Below are 18517 nucleotides of genomic sequence, written 5' to 3'. Positions count from 1 at the left end.
CGCATCATTGGCATCATATGCATGATGCATTTATTGCTTGTGTTTGTGGTTGCTGCATTTATATGGATGCCTATGTTTGACATGCATACAGGATTTCCCTATCCCTCGGACTGTTTGACCTTATACTCAGGACTTGGTTAGTACAGTCTCTCCTGTTTACTTCAGATGCATTTTTATCTTTCTTATCAGGAGACTGTACGCATGATTAGTGCTAGGTGTTATTTCTTTACTTTGCATATCAATTGTACCTGCTGAGTGTTGGACTCACCCGACCTCCATTGTTGATATTTTCAGGTTGATGCTGTCAGGAGAGAGTTCGATTGCTGGTCCTGCAGACCTCGAGGATAGGATTTGGTTTCCGTTTGGTTTCTTTTCTGTTCTAGACTATTTAAAACTTGTTATGTTTTAGATTTATTTCACCTATGGACGTTGTATGGATTTTATGATGTCGATGAAATTGGATTTGGTTTTATTCTACTACATGCTTGCTGAACAGCGTAGAGAGTAAAAAATCGGATTTGGGCTTTCTGAGTGTAGTTGAGTAGGGTGGATTTCAGTCGAGTATTATTACTGCGTGGTTGTGTCAGTGTGAATATATATATAAGCTGCGTGGTGATTGATTTTATTTATTGTTATGATTCCAGCCGTCTGAGTATTTAGTGCTTGTAGAAATTTTTGATTGTCCGTCATACAGGGGAGATGCTGCCAATTTTTCGGACGGGGACTCCTACAGGGGCGTGACAATTTAGTGGTATCGGAGCTTTTCGATCTTTTGTTTCGTATTTTGGATTTTGGGATTATCCGATACCAATTTATTGGTATCGAGGCGATTATGGATACACCTTTTGGTTTACAGATTTATCGGATCAGGTTGTTGGTATTCGGATATTTGGGTTAGCAGTTTGCGAGTCAAAGGGCATTATCGGATTTTCGATATGGTTATGTTTGATTCCGTTTGGTTATTTGGATTCGGCGATATATGTACGTTGAATTTTGAGGTCAAATGGAGGCGGACATGACGGAACATCTCGACAACAAATAGGTATGTTGTTATTTTGTGTTGGTTAAATTGGTATTGTAATTTAATTTAACGGATATGAGACGATCTACTCGTATTCTTGCGAGACGTGGTGCTGGGCGACCACGTGCGAGGACCACGGGATCTCTGGATATGCCGAGATGCCCACTGGTAGTGAGCCAGTCGGTCAGGGACGGACTCGGGAGGCAGCGGGAGCATCGGCTCTCAAATCCGATAGCTCTGTAGAGATACCTACTTTAGCCACCCGACCGTATCCACGCCTACCACATTTACAGTACCATCGGGAGTACCATTGGTGTGCCGGCGTACGCTCCGTAGCGACCTTACGGTGTATTGGGACCACCGCCACTTGGACCTCGACACCCGCACGATGCTTTGTACCTCCGGTGCCTCTGATGTGTGTGTTCCACATCCGGTACCTTTTCCTACGTACCTCCAGTTGCCACCACGTTTGTTCCCAGGCACCACCGACGGCTTATGCTCCGGTATATCTGAGCAGGAGTTCCTCCTCCGTCTATTCATGGTACCACACGTAGTATCGACTCCGATGTTTCTTGATTCCTGCGGTAGTCCCCACGGATCATCGATATTGTCATTGCCGAGCTAGGATTCCAGGCCGGAGTCGATGAAGACTCGTTTCACTCTTTCGGAGATCTCGATCCGAGTATGGCTCTTCATGGATAGAGACTATGGAGCGGATTTCTTCTATATGGCTTGCTCAAGTGGGAGAAAGCAGGTTTGCTTATCATTTACGGGATGAAGCAAATGCCAGTGGGTTACTCGCGTTCTATCATTGGTGGCGCAGCGTCACATGGACCAGTTCGAGAGGCTTTTGAGAGCCGTTTCTTTCCTCTGTCCTATCGGATGGCTCGCCGGCAGGATTTTATGGGTGAGGCGGAATAATCGCTCGGTGACCGAGTATATCTTGAATTCCTCGGTTGGCTCGGTTTTGTCGAGTTAGTTGCGGAGGGCAGATTCGCATGATGCAGTTTATACGAGGATTGGATGGTTATCTGCATATACGGCTTCCGGATTAGGGATTACATCTTACTCGATGCATTGAATCGAGCTTTGATGATAGAGTTAGCTCGGCAGAGCATATCCGGACGGGAAAAGAAAGCATACTGGTCGGACATCGGCGAGTCCAGCAGACTCGAGCGAGCAGGACGGCCTCGGAGTAGTCGCAGACAGTCGGTCGAGTACTGGGGCATCTCGTGGCCTCGTAAATCGGGGCGGTCTTCTTGAGGCGTTCCGGTTTTCTCGTGAGCAACCGCCTTCGGTGATACTCATTGTTTGAATGTGGATCGAGATCACCTCACCCAGCCTTGCTCTGGGGATGCGTTGCTTTTATTGCAATGGCACCTGAGCCGAGATTGTCACCAAGGCTCGGCCTGCAGCTTCCGGGAGGTCAGTCGAGAGGATGCTAGTCATCGAGGGCATATCGAGGAGGCGGCCCAATCTTCAGGCGTCGGCGACTCCCTCCGAAAGATTTGGCATGCTTGGCAGAGTACTCGGCTTAGCACCCAGTTTTGCTCAGGACCTTATTATCCGCTCGAGGCGATGAGACGATCTCGGCCTCACCACCGCGATAAAGTCCACCATCCTCGCCTTATCTCGCACATAGCCCAGCGCCTGGTGTGCCGCCCGGCCAAGATTACCACCTCCTCCTCCGAGACCGGTCGTGTTCATGCTATTACCAGAGAGGATGCTCAGGGGGCCGACGGTTTCCGCGATACGATTTCCATTTATGCATTTCTTGCGATTATTGATCTGTAGTTCGCATTCTTTTATATCCTGTACCTTTATGCGGGAGGTTGGTAGATTACCTACTGTTAGGTTGCGGCGATTGATTGTCTCCCTACCGGTGATACTTTAGACGTCACCCAAGAGATCGAGGTTGCCCGTTAGACTTTGGCAACATGATACTTACGGTAGATCTTCTAGTATTGGAGATGGTCGAGTTTGATATCATTCTTGGCATGGATTGGCTATCATGCTACCGTTGATTGCCGACGAGGGTGGTCACCTTCCGACCCCGTGGAGTTTCACCGGCATTAGAGACGGCAGCATCTCGATTATTTGGCGATTCAGCGTATGCTCCTCACTACCGCCATGGTTTTCGCTGTCGTTGATCGACTTGAGACGAGTAGTTCGCAGCCTCCGACGTTCTTGTTGTCCGGAATACCGGATGTATTTCGGAGCTGCCGTTTGCCTCTAGAAGGCGGGAGTTCGCTATTGGTGATTCCAGAACCGCAACATCGAAAGCTCCGTGATCGTATGGCACCAAAAGAGTTGAACAAGCTGAAGGTTCAACTGAGCTTTTGAACAGGAGATTTATTCGCCTAGTGTTTCACCATGGGGTTCTCCATTCTATTTGTCAAGAAGAAAGACGGCACCATGAGATTATGTATTGACTACAGATAATTGGACCATCTGAAATAAATATCCATTACCACGTTGAGGATTTGTTTGATCAGCTCGGAGGTACTTGGGTATTCTAAGATTGATCTGCGATCCGGATATCATCGGTTGAGAGTCGAGATTACGATATCCAGAAGAGCTTTGCAGATACGGTCATTATGAGTTTTGGTAATGCCATTTGGCTTACCAATGCTCCAGTGTTTATGGATTTGATGAACCGCATCTTTCGGGTATCCGGATCAGTTTGTTATCGTTTTCATTGATGACATATTGGTCTACTCTCGTTCCGAGGAGGAACAGCATCTTCGCACGATCTTAGAGATTCTTGACGACATCAGTCGAAGTTCGGCAAGTGTGCATTCAGCTATCCTCGGTTGGGTTTACGGACACGTGGTTTCTAGCGAGGTATTTCATTGATCCTCGAAGATCGAGGTCACGGTTGGGAGCAGTAAGTCGATTCAGGAGATCCATGGGTTTGGCGGATATTACCGACGTTTTGTTGAGGATTTCTCGCGTATTGCTATGCCGCTGACACGTCTTACCGGGAAGGCGTGAAGTTCATATGGTCCGAGGATTGCGAGACCAGCTTCCTGAGCGGAGATTAGTGTCGGCTCCAGTTTTGGTACCTTCGGAGAGGATGGTTGTACTTTACACCGAGCGTCTCTCTTTGGGCGTTGTTCTGATGCAGCACGGTGAGTAGTCTCTTATGCTTCTCGTCGGTTGAAGGAGCATGAGAAGAACTATCCAGTCATGACTTGGAGTTAGCCGCCATCATCTTTGCTCTGAAGCTTTGGCGTCATTTATATGGTATCACATTTGAGATTCTCACGATCATAAGAGTCTCAAATACATTTTCACTCGAAGCTTAATCTCCGACAGAGGAGATGGATGGAGTTCTGAAGGACTACGATTGTACCATTAGCTATCACCGGGAAAGCTAATGTGGTTGCGATGCACTTCAGCAGGAAGTCCAGAGGACTTTGGCTTGCCACCGGACTTCGGTTCAGAGTTTCTGAGTTAGATCTTGAGGAGCAGGGGCAGGGTGTTTCGGTTACCATGGTTGCTCGATCGTCGATCGGGACGAGGATCCGAGAGGCAGGCTAGTGATCGGCATTTGCGGTTATTAGCGATCGATAGCTTCCAGCAGACCGAATTTACACGAGACGAGGAGGGTATCATATACTTCCGAGGCAGATTATGCGTACCTCGGTCTCATCCGGTCTTACAGGAGTTATTACAGAGGCACACCGTTCTCGATTTGCGATCCATCCAGCGGGACCCGCATGTATCGAGACTTGAGGCGTTCCTACTGGTGGAACAGCATGAAGAAGGACATCGCGGATTTCGTAGCTAGATGTCTTGTTTGTCGGCAGGTGAAGGCTGAACACCAGAGACCTGCAGGTTACTTCAGGGATTCCTATTCCCGAGTGGAAGTGGGATCACATTACCATGGACTTTGTGGTAGGGTTGCCGAGGACACGACGAGGCCATGACGCGATTTGGGTAATCGTTGATCGATTAACCGATCCGGAGGACTGATCCTCGGATCGATTAGCGGATTGTATTGCGAGAGATTATCGGACTACATGGCGTTCCATTGAGTATCATTTCGGATAGAGATCCACGGTTTCGCTCGTTTACAGCGCTGCGGCCTTGGGCACACTCCGCTTTGATCTGACCTTCCATCCAGACAGATGGACGGTGAGCGGACCATTCGGACTTTAGAGGACTGAGATCATGTGTTATGGATTTTGAGGCGATTGGGAGGACCATCGCCATTGGTAGAGTTTGCCTACAACAACGACTTCCATTCGGCTATCCAGATGGCACCGTTTGAGGCGTTGTATGGTAGACCTTGTCGGACACCCGTCCTCAGGATGAGGAGGCTCGATTGTTGGGACCTCATAGAGTTCAGCAGGATGCGAGTTGGTCCGTACTATCGACGGAGGATGTCGAGCAGGATCGCCGAAGTTATCTTGATCGGAGGCGCACTAGAGTTCTCTGTTGGCGACCATGTATTCGAGTTTCACCCACGAAAGGGGTGAAGAGATTTGCCTCAGAGCGGCTCCGCGATACATTGGTCCTTCGAGATCTTGGAGAGGATCGAGGCGGTAGCTTACCGACTGGCACTATCACCATCCATTCACGTATCCATGCTGAGGAGATCGTGCCTGATCCGACACATGTCTTGGCAGATATTCGTTTCGATTCAGCCTGACATTACCTATGAGGAGGTTCCGGTGGGAAAGAGCGTCGATGCGGAACAAGACCATCCGGTGGTTAAAGTCGGATGGCGATCATCCGGACGAGGAGGCTACTTGGGAGCTCGAGGACACTATCCGAGCTCGATATCCCCATCTTTTCACTGGGGGTATGTGATTTATTTACCGTTCAGCATTTATACTCAATATCTGTTGTTAGTACTTGCTGGTGGTAGATAACGAAATTTGGGGACCAAATTTTTATAAGTGGGGAGAATGTAAAATACCGGAAAATAGGAAATATTATTAAGTGCTTTTTCTGTAATTTTTCTGGTATTTTTCGGAGCTCGTACGGACGAGTTAACGGGGACAAAAACGGGGCCCGGGAAAAGCCTGTTTAGGTTACCCCGTTTAAGCGAGGAAATATTTATATTTACATTTCCTTATTCTTTTATATTTCTTAATTTTCTTTTCTCTACCCCGCCGAAACCTCTCGAGCGGCGATTCCTTCCCACGCGCACCCGAGCCCGCCGGCCCCGGCGGTTTCTTCCTCGCCGGCGTTTGATCAAGAGCCAAACCCCTCTTCTCTCTGCCCGCCTCCACCCCTGCCGACGCCGTGCCCTAGCCGAGCCACTGCCGACGCCGTGCCCTAGCCGAGCACTGCCGACGTCGTGTCCTAGCCGACCGCTTCATTGCCGGCGATCTTCCCTGAGCCGAGCATCACGCCGGCAGCCGACCTATTGCCTTTGCCCTAGCTTGGATCGCGAGCTTCTCCGCCGCTGAGATCAGGAACGCGCCGGCGACGCTTGAGCGACCACCGACGAGTCTCCTTTCTTTCTCCTTGCGCTCATGAGGTGCCGCCGGTCACTGGAAAACCAGCGCCGTCGCCGTGCCCTAGCAGTGGTCGTTGAGGTAGCTGTTCGACCCTAATATTTGCTTTGGATATCTGGTTTGTTTGTGGTGTTGACCTTTTGATTTCATTTCGATCCGATGATGGCAGTAGATAGCGCTGTTTAGGTGGATCTGGGAATTTGGGTGTGTGGGCTGCTCTTTGGTCCAGCATCCACTCCTTTTGGCAATAGATCAGTGTTCACGACTGTGAATTGAGGTAAGTGTAGGGATTTGATACGTGTTGTAGATAATGGATTAATTTAGGTGTGATTTGATTACATGATCATATGTAGTAATTTTGCTACGTGATGTGATGAATTAGGTTTATGTATAGAATTGGATTGGTATTGAATTTAATCCATTGCTTGTTTTGTTACATGGGATCAATTCCATTTCTAAGGAAGGATAAGGTTATTAAATAGGTTTGGAGATTTTTATTTAGTTATATAGCTAAATACATTATCTGTTTGATAACACAGGACTTTGACGCGAGACGGTATCTCGACGTTGGATTGGACATTTCTTATTTGGAGGCGGGTACTTTTGACTTTTGTTGTCTTTGATATGCTTAGTAATGGAATTAACATGTTTCATTAATTATGTTTCTTATCTATTTCGGTTAATCACTACCCAAATCTTACATGCTTGATTGATTGATTGGTTTTGCATCTCAGGTATATTTTACCTGTTTATACATGCTTATAGGGGTAGTGATATGCCATGCTTGACCATGTTTAGGACCTAGGGTTTTATACCTTCTGTGTACCTTGATTTGATATGATTCTTTGACCTAGGGTGCACATTTCTATATATATGGATTAGGTCAGGATGTTTATATGGTTATTGCCATGCATCATTTGCATGATTGCATGCTGTGCGATAGTCCGCTCCATTATTGCTGAGCACATCGCCAGTTACAAGGATCTGCACACACCACCACTCATGGGTTAGTGGTCGATTCAGCCGAGTGTGTCGCAGGACTCTGTTAGGCACCGTTGGTCCGCTCATGGGTAGTGTGACACAACGAGTTATCCGACAGGATTCCTCCCGTCTTGTACTGGGAGTTGAGAGCATTGCGCCCCCATCTATGATTTGGGGTAGGAGGATAGGTGTACTCAAGCAGCATCCGTCCACTCGGTCACCCATCAGGACTACAGAGTGCACGGTTGTCACTGCCCTACCCACTCGGCCTCACTTTGGTATGAGATGATCGATTGGCGTCGGGGGTGACGACGCATCATTGGCATCATATGCATGATGCATTTATTGCTTGTGTTTGTGGTTCCTTATATGCTGCATATTGTTTGGATGCCTATGTTTGACATGCATATGATTCCTATACCACTCGGATGTTTGACCTTATACTCGGGACACGGTTAGTACAAAGATTCTCTGCTTACTTGGATGCATATTTATATCTTTCTTATAGCAGGAGGTACGCATGATTAGTGTTAGGTGTTATTTCTTTACTTTGCATATCAATTGTACTGCTGAGTGTTGGACTCACCCCGCCTCCATTGTTGATATTTTCAGGTTGATGCTGTCAGGAGAGAGTTCCAGTTGCTGGTCCCTGCAGACCTCGAGGATAGGATTTGGTTTCCGTTTTGGTTTCTTTTCTGTTCTAGACTATTTAAAACTTGTTATGTTTTAGATTTATTTCACCTATGGACGTTGTATGGATTTTATGATGTCGATGAAATTGGATTTGGTTTTATTCTACTACATGCCTGCCTGAACGGCAGAAGAGGTAAGAAAAAATCGGATTTGGGCTTTACGAGTGTAGTTGAGTAGGGTGGATTTCGAGTCAGAGTATTATTACTGCGTGGTTGTGTCAGCCAGAGGCTGAATATATATATAAACTGCGTGGTGATTGATTTTATTTATTGTTATGATTCCAGCCGCCTGTGGCTGAGTATTTAGTGCTTGTAGAAATTTTTGATTGTCCGTCGTACAGGGGAGATGCTGCCGAAATTTTCTCGGACAGGGACTCCTCTGGGGGCGTGACAAGACTGCTGGAAGTTTTATACTGACCGAAGTCGGAGACTCTTAGAGTTCTCCATTTATGACCATGTATTTTTGCGAGTTTCACTCACGAAAGGGGTGAAGAGATTGGCCTCAAAGGTAAGCTAGCTCCGCGATATATTGGACTTTTCCAAATCTCGGAAAGGATTAGAGCGGTAGCTTACCGGTTGGCACTATCGCCGTCTTTGGCAGGCGTCCACGATGTATTCCACGTATCTATGCTGAGGAGATACGTACCTGACCCGACACATGTGCTGACAGATATCTCAGTTCCCGTTCAGCCTGACGTCACTTATGAGGTGATTCCGGTATGAATTATAGACCGGAAAGAGCGTCAATTGCGGAACAAGACTATCCGGCTGGTTAAAGTCAGATGGTAGCATCATTCAGATGAGGAGGCTACTTGGGAGCTCGAGGATACGATTCGAGCTCGATATCCCCATCTTTTCACTTGAGGTATGTGATTTATTTACCGTTCAGCATATATACTCTATATCTGTTGTTAGTAATTGTTGATGGTAGATAACGAAATTTGGGGACCAAATTTTTATTAGTAGGGGAGAATGTAAAATACCGGAAAATAGGCAAATATTAATAAGGGAATTTTTTGAAATTTTTGGAAATTTTTAGGAATTTTTCGGAGCTCGTATGGACGAGTTAACAGGGACAAAAACGGGGCCCGGAAAAGCCTGTTTAGGCTACCCCGTTTAAGCGAGGAAATGTTTATATTTACATTTCCTTTTTCTTTTATTTTTTTTCTTTATTTTCTTTTCTTCTCCGCCGAACTCTCTCCTTCTCCACGCGGCCGACGCCTCCCGTGCCCTAACCGCTGGCCACGGTGGTTACCTTCTCCCTCTCCTCGCCAGCGACTCTCCTCTTCACTGCCGTCGGGATGCCAAGCGCCACAGCACACAGCCGACGCCGCCGGAGTACTGCCGACCCAGCGACGCCGTCCTTGTGCCCTAGTGAGCCGCGAGCCTCCATTTTGTTCTTATCTCCCGAGCCCTCACAGCACTGACGATCTTCATTCCTGCGACGCCAATCGCCGGCAGCGCATGTCATCCGCCTCGGTGCCCTAGCATCTCCGTCGGCCAATTTCTTCTCTGCCGTAGTCGTCTCCACCACCACCACCTATTCGACCGATTTCTGTGCCCTAGTTTTGGGTTCACAGCCGTTCACGCCGAAGACTCTCTTCTCCTCTCTTCTGTCGATGCTATCTTCACCGGCCGACGAGAGCCAACCGAGGGTAGTCGTTTCTCTACACTGGTTCTCCTCTGATAACCTCTGTTCCAGCCACAGTAGCGTGCCCTAGTCGATCTTGGGAGGTCACAGATTGGTGAGGAAGTGGCGCTGTAGTGTTATTTGATCAGCAACAGAAGTGTTATTTGATCAGCAATAGAGGACCTTAGTCCACAGAGGTGAGGACTGTGAATTGAAGGAAGAAGTACAGCGGGTTTTTGTGTGCTGTGGATCAAGATACAATTGCTTGTTCAAATTTGGCAGCAAGCAACCTTTCACCGCAGTCACTTAGCTGTGAATTCAGGTAAGATACTAGGTTTTGGTCTTAGTAGTAGATCATAGTGTAATTTGATTATTTTAGATCGTGAGACATGCTGTAGAGAATTTGATATCTTACTGTAAGAACTCCTGATTGATTTATTTTGGGATTTGTTTTCTTCTGGATAGCAGTGGGCGATTGGTTCGAAGTTGTTGGATTCCAGCCACCACAACACAGAATGGCTGGTTATTTTCTTGATCACCATTTTGATTAGATCAGTGTAAGTGTTTTCGGCCAATGAATTTCTGTTATATAGATTGGATTGTTAGTTGTGTTAGAAAGAGATGTTTATGTAGGTTGATTAGGATTTTATCCTATTGGTCGTTGAGATTTTATTTAGCTATTCGTTGACTTCTAGCTGAATAAATGTATGTATATCGTTTGACACAGGACTTTGACGCGAGACGAGTATCTCGGAGTCAGAATTTGGACCTTTCTTTTGTCGGAGGCGGGTACTTTGACTTTTGTCTTTGATATGCATAATAATATGTTTAACATATAGCAGTGATTGTGTAATCATTTTGTTTCGGTTACATGATAGTTACATGGTTGCTTGTTTATTTATTCTGCACTGCATATTATTTACCTGATCATATATGCTTTAGGTAGTGACCCAACCACATGCTATGTTATCTTCTGGATCTAGGGTTTATTTGATGCCCTATCTGATTTGTGTACCTTCTATCTGATACATCTTCCAGTGGTACACACTTTGTATTATTTATATGGTCATTACTATGTTATTCATGAGATTGCCATGCTTAGTATCATGCATCATGATTGCATGCTGTGCGATTGTCGGCTCCACTATGGTTGAGCCTATCGCCAGTTACATGTACTGCACACACCATCACCCATGGATTAGTGGTATATCAGGCAGGTGTGTGGCGGTTCTGCTGTTTAGCTCCGTTGGTCAGGTGACTCAGCATGGTAGCCGGCAGTCAGTTCCGCTCTGTTTGGCTCTGTTGGCATTTAGTGTAGCAGCGTGGTAGCCGGCAGATGGTGGACTCTGTTTGGCTCCGTTGGTCAGATGACTCAGCGTGGTAGCAGGCAGAGATATCCTCCCCGTCATCGTGTACCGGGAGTTGAGAGCATTGAGCTCCCCCATTTATGATTTGGGGTCAGAGGACAGGAGTACTCCGACAGCATTCCGTCCACTCGGTCGCTCATCAGGAGCAGTGATGTCAGAGTGCACGGTCACCATATGCATTTATTGAATTTATTGTTTTGTGATTGCAGCATTTACTTGCTGCATTTATATGGATGCATATGATTGACATGCATACAGGATTATGACTTCCACGGTCTGACGACCCTGTTACCTTTGTACTTTGATCCCGGTTAGTACAGTTATCTCCTGATTTCGTTTCAGTTGCATTTATCCTTCTCGTATTCAGGAGACTGTACACATGATTAGTGTAGTCTGTTATTTGTTTTGTTATGCATATCAGTTGTACCTGCTGAGTGTTGGACTCACCCCGCTTCCATTGTTGATATATTTTCAGGTTGAGGCTGTCCGGAGCAGTTCCAGTCGCTGGTCCCCATCTGCTGGTTTTGAGTTGTTATTTTATTTTAGCTTTTCTCTATCAGACTTTGTTTTAATCTTGTTTTGGATTTTACATATGGATATTGAATGGAATCCTTCCGTTTGATGGACTTTTGGTATGATTTGGATTTTATTCTACTACATGCCTGCCTGGACGGCAGAAAAGGTGAGTTCGTCAAATTTGAGCTTTACGAGTGTAGTTGAGTAGGGTGGATTTCGAGTCAGAGTACTATTGTTTGTGATTACTATTATTAATTGCGTGGTTGTGACAGCCAGAGGCTGAATATCTATATAAACTGCGTGGTGATTGTTTTTATTTATTGTTATAATTCCAGCCGCCTGTGGCTGAGGTATATGTGTTATGTAGAAGTTTCAGATTGTCCGTCATACAGGGGAGATGCTGACGAAATTTTTCGAACAGGGACTCCTCTGGGGCGTGACAAACACTATTGTATGTTCATGAATTTCTCATAAATGAGTACCTAGAATAATAAAATTATATATAAAGAGTTTTATTACTTTCACATACAAAATAAAAAACATAAACTAATAAAATATTTTATGGAGATACGGGGTATCGATCCCCGTACCTCTCGCATGCTAAGCGAGCGCTCTACCATCTGAGCTACATCCCCATTAATAGATTTTAATGTATATTCTCAAATATCATTACAAAATTAGTTCGTCTCGTAGATTGATGCATTTAGTGAACGACACCTCGGACTCTCACCGTTATGGCGATTCTTCGGTTCCAACGGCACCTCGTCGTATAACTCTTCCTCATCTCTGCCGCTGCCCTCGCGCTCCTCTGGGTTGCCTTCTCCTCTACGATCCCTGCTTCCTCCGCGTCGTCGAGGGAAGCCGCCAAGGCGGTGGTGGAGAGCAAGTACTTGTATTGGGGTGACCGCATTGATTGCCCCGGAAAGCACTGCGACACCAAGAGTCCAGCCTCCGATGCACCCTCCAAGAAGCCCTCTTCCTCGGAAGGTCCCATCAATTTCTCTTATGGTCTACTACCTTGCTTTAATATTCCATCACTATTGTGGATGATCTTCTTTGATTCGTTGAATTGGAATTAAGAACACTCCAAGTTTCTGGGATTATGAAGATTTGACTTTGAGCATTTGATTTGGGTGTTAAAGTTCACTCCTTGCGTATAAAAAATTTGTAGGAAGAATTCTAGATGGAGGAATTAATTAATAGTTGTTTTGTACTGACATTATGCTTGTTTAAAAAATTTGCAGAGTATTTGTGATGCCTTCTAGAATGTGCATCAATCCAACACATAACAAGGATCCTGCACCAAAGCGGAAATCCAAATACAGATGGAATGTACAATTACTCAACTCCTGTTACATTATTTGAGAAGTCACAGACATTATTTTTGTGTTTTTCTAAAACTTTAATGAAGCATTGTGCAAATTTTGTTCCTTTTTTATTTAATCAATAGCGGGTAAACTTATGCTCATATACTCTTTCATGTAGCTTTCTGCATCTTTCCCGTGGATCATATACTCTTTCTGATAGGTTGTGCAGTGGGTTCCATTCCACTTTGTCTAATGTATGTTTTGTTAATATTTAATTTCTTTAGCAATTTGACATAGCTAGATTGTCACTTTGATATCAAATCTACTTGTAACTTGAAAGATATGCACATTCCTCTCTATATTTAAAATCGAATGAAAATTGTGCAGCTGTTTTCGTGTTTTAGTTAGACTAAGAGACTGGAATCTGAGCCAGTCTTTTTGTGCAAGATACCTTAATTTTTTAGTGTATAGTGAATTTAAGAATATTAGAGATGTCATTTCAATGACTCGTATGAAACCTTGTATGGCTATTTGTTTGAAATGCTTTCATTTATCAAGTTCCCTTTGAATATCTTCTTCATCAAATGCACTTTCTAGATTCATTATCCTTTTCTCTTTATCTTTCAATTAGTGTCCTGGGCCAATTTTCTTTTAGGAATTCTTATCCCGACTATGCTTTATGTGCTTGTCTTTACATTTTTGCACTGATATCGGTTCAATCAATGCAATTGGTTATGGTAACTTGATTTTTTTAGTTGGGCTACAAGTTCTTCTTCTCTTGATTCTTTATAGGATTTGGATCTCATTTCAAGTAAAATAGGAGTGATTTCGGACAACTCAAAGGCATGGTCACACATATTGTCAACAAATTCGAAATTAAGAAGAAAAGGAGTGATTCACGTGAATGGAGTTAGCAGGAGTGATCTCAACGAAAATAATCACTACTCCAATGTGCTACTAATTAACCGCACTGCGAGTCCTCTTGCATGGTAAGTAATCCGCACATGAAATTTTCTTTATTTCCCAAGATGTCGCCATGGTTAAATGGTCCGATACTTTGCTAGGTGATCTTGAATCTTCAAGCTCTAGTCTTGACCATGATGAACATCCAGGTCTATGGAGTGCAAGGATCGAACCAATCACAGCTCTGTTTTGCTACCACATGATTTTCTTCCTACGATGGCTGCCAAAAGACTAATGAATGTAGCAGATAAGGTATTGGTTCTCCAAATTGTTATTTGACTTGCAAAATAGCTAATAACTATCTCATAATACAAGTAAAATATCTTTCAAGAGAAATTCACTTTTTGTTAGGGTTGTGATGTTTCTATGACACAAACCCTTCCAGAGAAATTCATTTTTTTCATGAGCTCTGATGTTTCTATGACATTCAAATGAATAATTGGTGTTGGACTCGTGTGACTCTTTCTTAGTTTCATTGCTCTACTTGCCACAAAAGTCTTGCAAACGTGTGACATGAGAACATTTGATGAATTTGTTCTTGTGGCAGACAAATGATGCATATTGAGATACCACTGGAGAATTTCTTCAACGCATATGGATAACTTTTCATTCTTGTTATTATTATAGAATGCAATAAGATTTAGTAGATTCATAAAATATGACAAGAATGAACTTTGATTACAACCCTCCTACTCAGGGGCGTAGCTACATAGGGTCAAGGGGGTGAGGCCGGAAATTTAGGGAAAAAATTAATACAGTGAAATTATTTAAAAATAATTTAATTATAAATTCTAAAAATATCAAGATTTTTTTTACAAATTGTTCAATTAAAACAAATAAGAGAACCCAAACCTTTTTTTTCTTGTCTCAACCAACTTTTTTCATTCTCTCGATATTTTTTTCTCTCCCATTGCCTGTACTTTTTCCCCTCTCCCTTCCCGTATTTTCTTCTTCCTTCTAATCCCCTTTCCTTTTTTCACTCCCGTGGTCGTCTTCCTCTTATAATCCCCTTATTATTCTTTCCCTTTCCCTAATCCTTATTTTACCCTCAAAATCCTCCGCCGCACATTAATGTCGTTGTCGTCCATGTTGTTATCGCTGAACGCCGCTATCACTAGCACTGATATCGTTTGCTGCCAGCGTTGTCATCGTCGCTTCGCCGATACTCCACAGCAAACGCTTTTTGATTAAGGTAAAGTTTTCTTGCTTTATTTATTTCAATTAAGAATTTAAGTGTTGGAAAAACATATAATGTTAATTTTTCATATATTTATATTTTTGTTTGCTAGTCAAGCATTGTTTGATTTGTTATATGAAGGTGATTAATTTCATTGCCGAGCCTTCAAAAATTTGATCAATTAAATCATATCATTTATTGCAACTCATCATGTAATTCACTACAAGAAAACTCACAATTAGTGATGAAATTTAATTTCTGTCGCTAATTAGAAATCGAAATAAATTATGGTCACTAATCAACAAACTAAGTTTCCGTTGTTATTTTAGTGATTGAATTAAGTTTCCATCATTAATTAATTTTCTAATTAAGATTTTTATTCTCAATTTTTCTTCCCAACGCCCTAAAATCTTCCTCTCTGATCGACCACCTCTCCAATCTCTAGCACGTTCCTCTCCTCTCCTCTTTGATCTCTAGCACCAGTATGCATCGTCCCATCGGTATGCTCGATCTTCTCCCCTTCCCTCTCCTGTCTTAGCGATAGCTTGGCAGCGGTGTCACAGGGAAAGATCTCGCTTTGGCCGCGACCTCGCTGTGAGGTTTTGTCTGGGCTACGACCTTTCAACGAGGTGGCGAGATCAGGCATGACCTCAACAGCGTGCCATGGTTAGCTTGAATTCGCCCCCCCCTGATTGTAAATTCTGGCTACGCCGCTACTCCTACTTCCATGTGTCTATCAATCTCATAATCTATTTTCAAAGTGTTGTTTCTGTCATTCATAAGAATCTCTCTGTTCTTTTGTCACGCCCCCAGAGGAGTCCCTGTCCGAGAAAATTTCGGCAGCATCTCCCCTGTACGACGGACAATCAAAAATTTCTACAAGCACTAAATACTCAGCCACAGGCGGCTGGAATCATAACAATAAATAAAATCAATCACCACGCAGTTTATATATATATTCAGCCTCTGGCTGACACAACCACGCAGTAATAATACTCTGACTCGAAATCCACCCTACTCAACTACACTCGTAAAGCCCAAATCCGATTTTTCTTACCTCTTCTGCCGTTCAGGCAGGCATGTAGTAGAATAAAACCAAATCCAATTTCATCGACATCATAAAATCCATACAACGTCCATAGGTGGAATAAATCTAAAACATAACAAGTTTTAAATAGTCTAGAACAGAAAAGAAACCAAAACGGAAACCAAATCCTATCCTCGAGGTCTGCAGGGACCAGCAACTGGAACTCTCTCCTGACAGCATCAACCTGAAAATATCAACAATGGAGGCGGGGTGAGTTCAACACTCAGCAGGTACAATTGATATGCAAAGTAAAGAAATAACACCTAACACTAATCATGCGTACAGTCTCCTGCTATAAGAAAGATATAAATATGCATCTGAAGTAAACAGGAGAATGCTGTACTAACCAGGTCCTGAGTATAAGGTCAAACAGTCCGAGTGGTATAGGAATCCTGTATGCATGTCAAACATAGGCATCCAAACAATATGCAGCATATAAATGCAGCAACCACAAACACAAGCAATAAATGCATCATGCATATGATGCCAATGATGCGTCCTGGTCACCCCTGACGCCAGTCGATCATCTCATACCAAAGTGAGGCCGAGTGGGTAGGGCTGTGACAACTCTGTCGTCACTACTCCCGATGAGTGACCGAGTGGACGGGATCTTGTCTGAGTACATCTATCCTCCTACCCCAAATCATAGATGGGGAGCGCAATGCTCTCAACTCCCGTTACTCAAAGACGGGGAGGACGTGATACCACGCTCGTCACACTACCCATGAGCGGACCAACGGTGCCTAACAGAGTCCCCGCTGCACCTGAATCACCACTAACCCATGAGTGGTGGTGTGTGCAGATCCATGTAACTGGCGATGTGCTCAGCAATAATGGAGCGGACTATCGCACAGCATGCAATCATGCAAATGATGCATGGCAATAACCATATAAACATCCTGACCTAATCCATATATATAGAAATGTGCACCCTAGGTCAAAGAATCATATCAAATCAAGGTACACAGAAGGTATAAAAACCTAGGTCCTGAACATGGTCAAGCATGGCATATCACTACCCCTATAAGCATGTATAAACAGGTAAAAATATACCTGAGATGCAAAACCAATCAATCAATCAAGCATGTAAGATTTGGGTAGTGATTAACCGATATAGATAAGAAACATAATTAATGAAACATGTTAATTCCATTACTAAGCATATCAAAGACAACAAAAGTCAAAAGTACCCGCCTCCAAATAAGAAATGTCCAATCCAACGTCGAGATACCGTCTCGCGTCAAAGTCCTGTGTTATCAAACAGATAATGTATTTAGCTATATAACTAAATAAAAATCTCCAAACCTATTTAATAACCTTATCCTTCCTTAGAAATGGAATTGATCCCATGTAACAAAACAAGCAATGGATTAAATTCAATACCAATCCAATTCTATACATAAACCTAATTCATCACATCACGTAGCAAAATTACTACATATGATCATGTAATCAAATCACACCTAAATTAATCCATTATCTACAACACGTATCAAATCCCTACACTTACCTCAATTCACAGTCGTGAACACTGATCTACTGCCAAAAGGAGTGGATGCTGGACCAAAGAGCAGCCCACACACCCAAATTCCCAGATCCACCTAAACAGCGCTATCTACTGCCATCATCGGATCGAAATGAAATCAAAAGGTCAACACCACAAACAAACCAGATATCCAAAGCAAATATTAGGGTCGAACAGCTACCTCAACGACCACTGCTAGGGCACGGCGACGGCGCTGGTTTTCCAGTGACCGGCGGCACCTCATGAGCGCAAGGAGAAAGAAAGGAGACTCGTCGGTGGTCGCTCAAGCGTCGCCGGCGCGTTCCTGATCTCAGCGGCGGAGAAGCTCGCGATCCAAGCTAGGGCAAAGGCAATAGGTCGGCTGCCGGCGTGATGCTCGGCTCAGGGAAGATCGCCGGCAATGAAGCGGTCGGCTAGGACACGACGTCGGCAGTGCTCGGCTAGGGCACGGCGTCGGCAGGGGTGGCGGCGGCGCGTGGCTCAGGGAGGAGGAAGAGCACCCGGCGGTGCTGTCGGGTGGAGAAGGCGCAGAGAGAAGAGGGGTTTGGCTCTTGATCAAACGCCGGCGAGGAAGAAACCGCCGGGGCCGGCGGTTAGGGCAAACCGGCGGGCTCGGGTGCGCGTGGGAAGGAATCGCCGCTCGAGAGGTTTCGGCGGGGTAGAGAAAAGAAAATTAAGAAATATAAAAGAATAAGGAAATGTAAATATAAATATTTCCTCGCTTAAACGGGGTAACCTAAACAGGCTTTTCCCGGGCCCCGTTTTTGTCCCCGTTAACTC

At 44.4% G+C, this 18517-nt stretch overlaps 1 non-coding gene and 1 pseudogene across 1 annotated transcript; one reads left to right on the top strand and one right to left on the bottom strand.

The window, feature by feature from the left end:
- Positions 1-12240: 12240 nt before the first annotated feature.
- Positions 12241-12313, bottom strand: TRNAA-AGC. Its single transcript has one exon. It is a non-coding gene; the product is annotated as a tRNA-Ala (tRNA).
- A 99-nt stretch (positions 12314-12412) lies between these two features.
- LOC122043582 lies at positions 12413-14227 on the top strand (annotated as a pseudogene).
- The last annotated feature ends 4290 nt before the right edge of the window (positions 14228-18517 follow it).

This window comes from Zingiber officinale, chromosome 2A, assembly GCF_018446385.1.
Source record: "Zingiber officinale cultivar Zhangliang chromosome 2A, Zo_v1.1, whole genome shotgun sequence".
NCBI lineage: Eukaryota > Viridiplantae > Streptophyta > Magnoliopsida > Zingiberales > Zingiberaceae > Zingiber > Zingiber officinale.
Note: the sequence above shows the minus strand (reverse complement) of the source record. Positions and strands in the feature narration are given on the sequence as shown.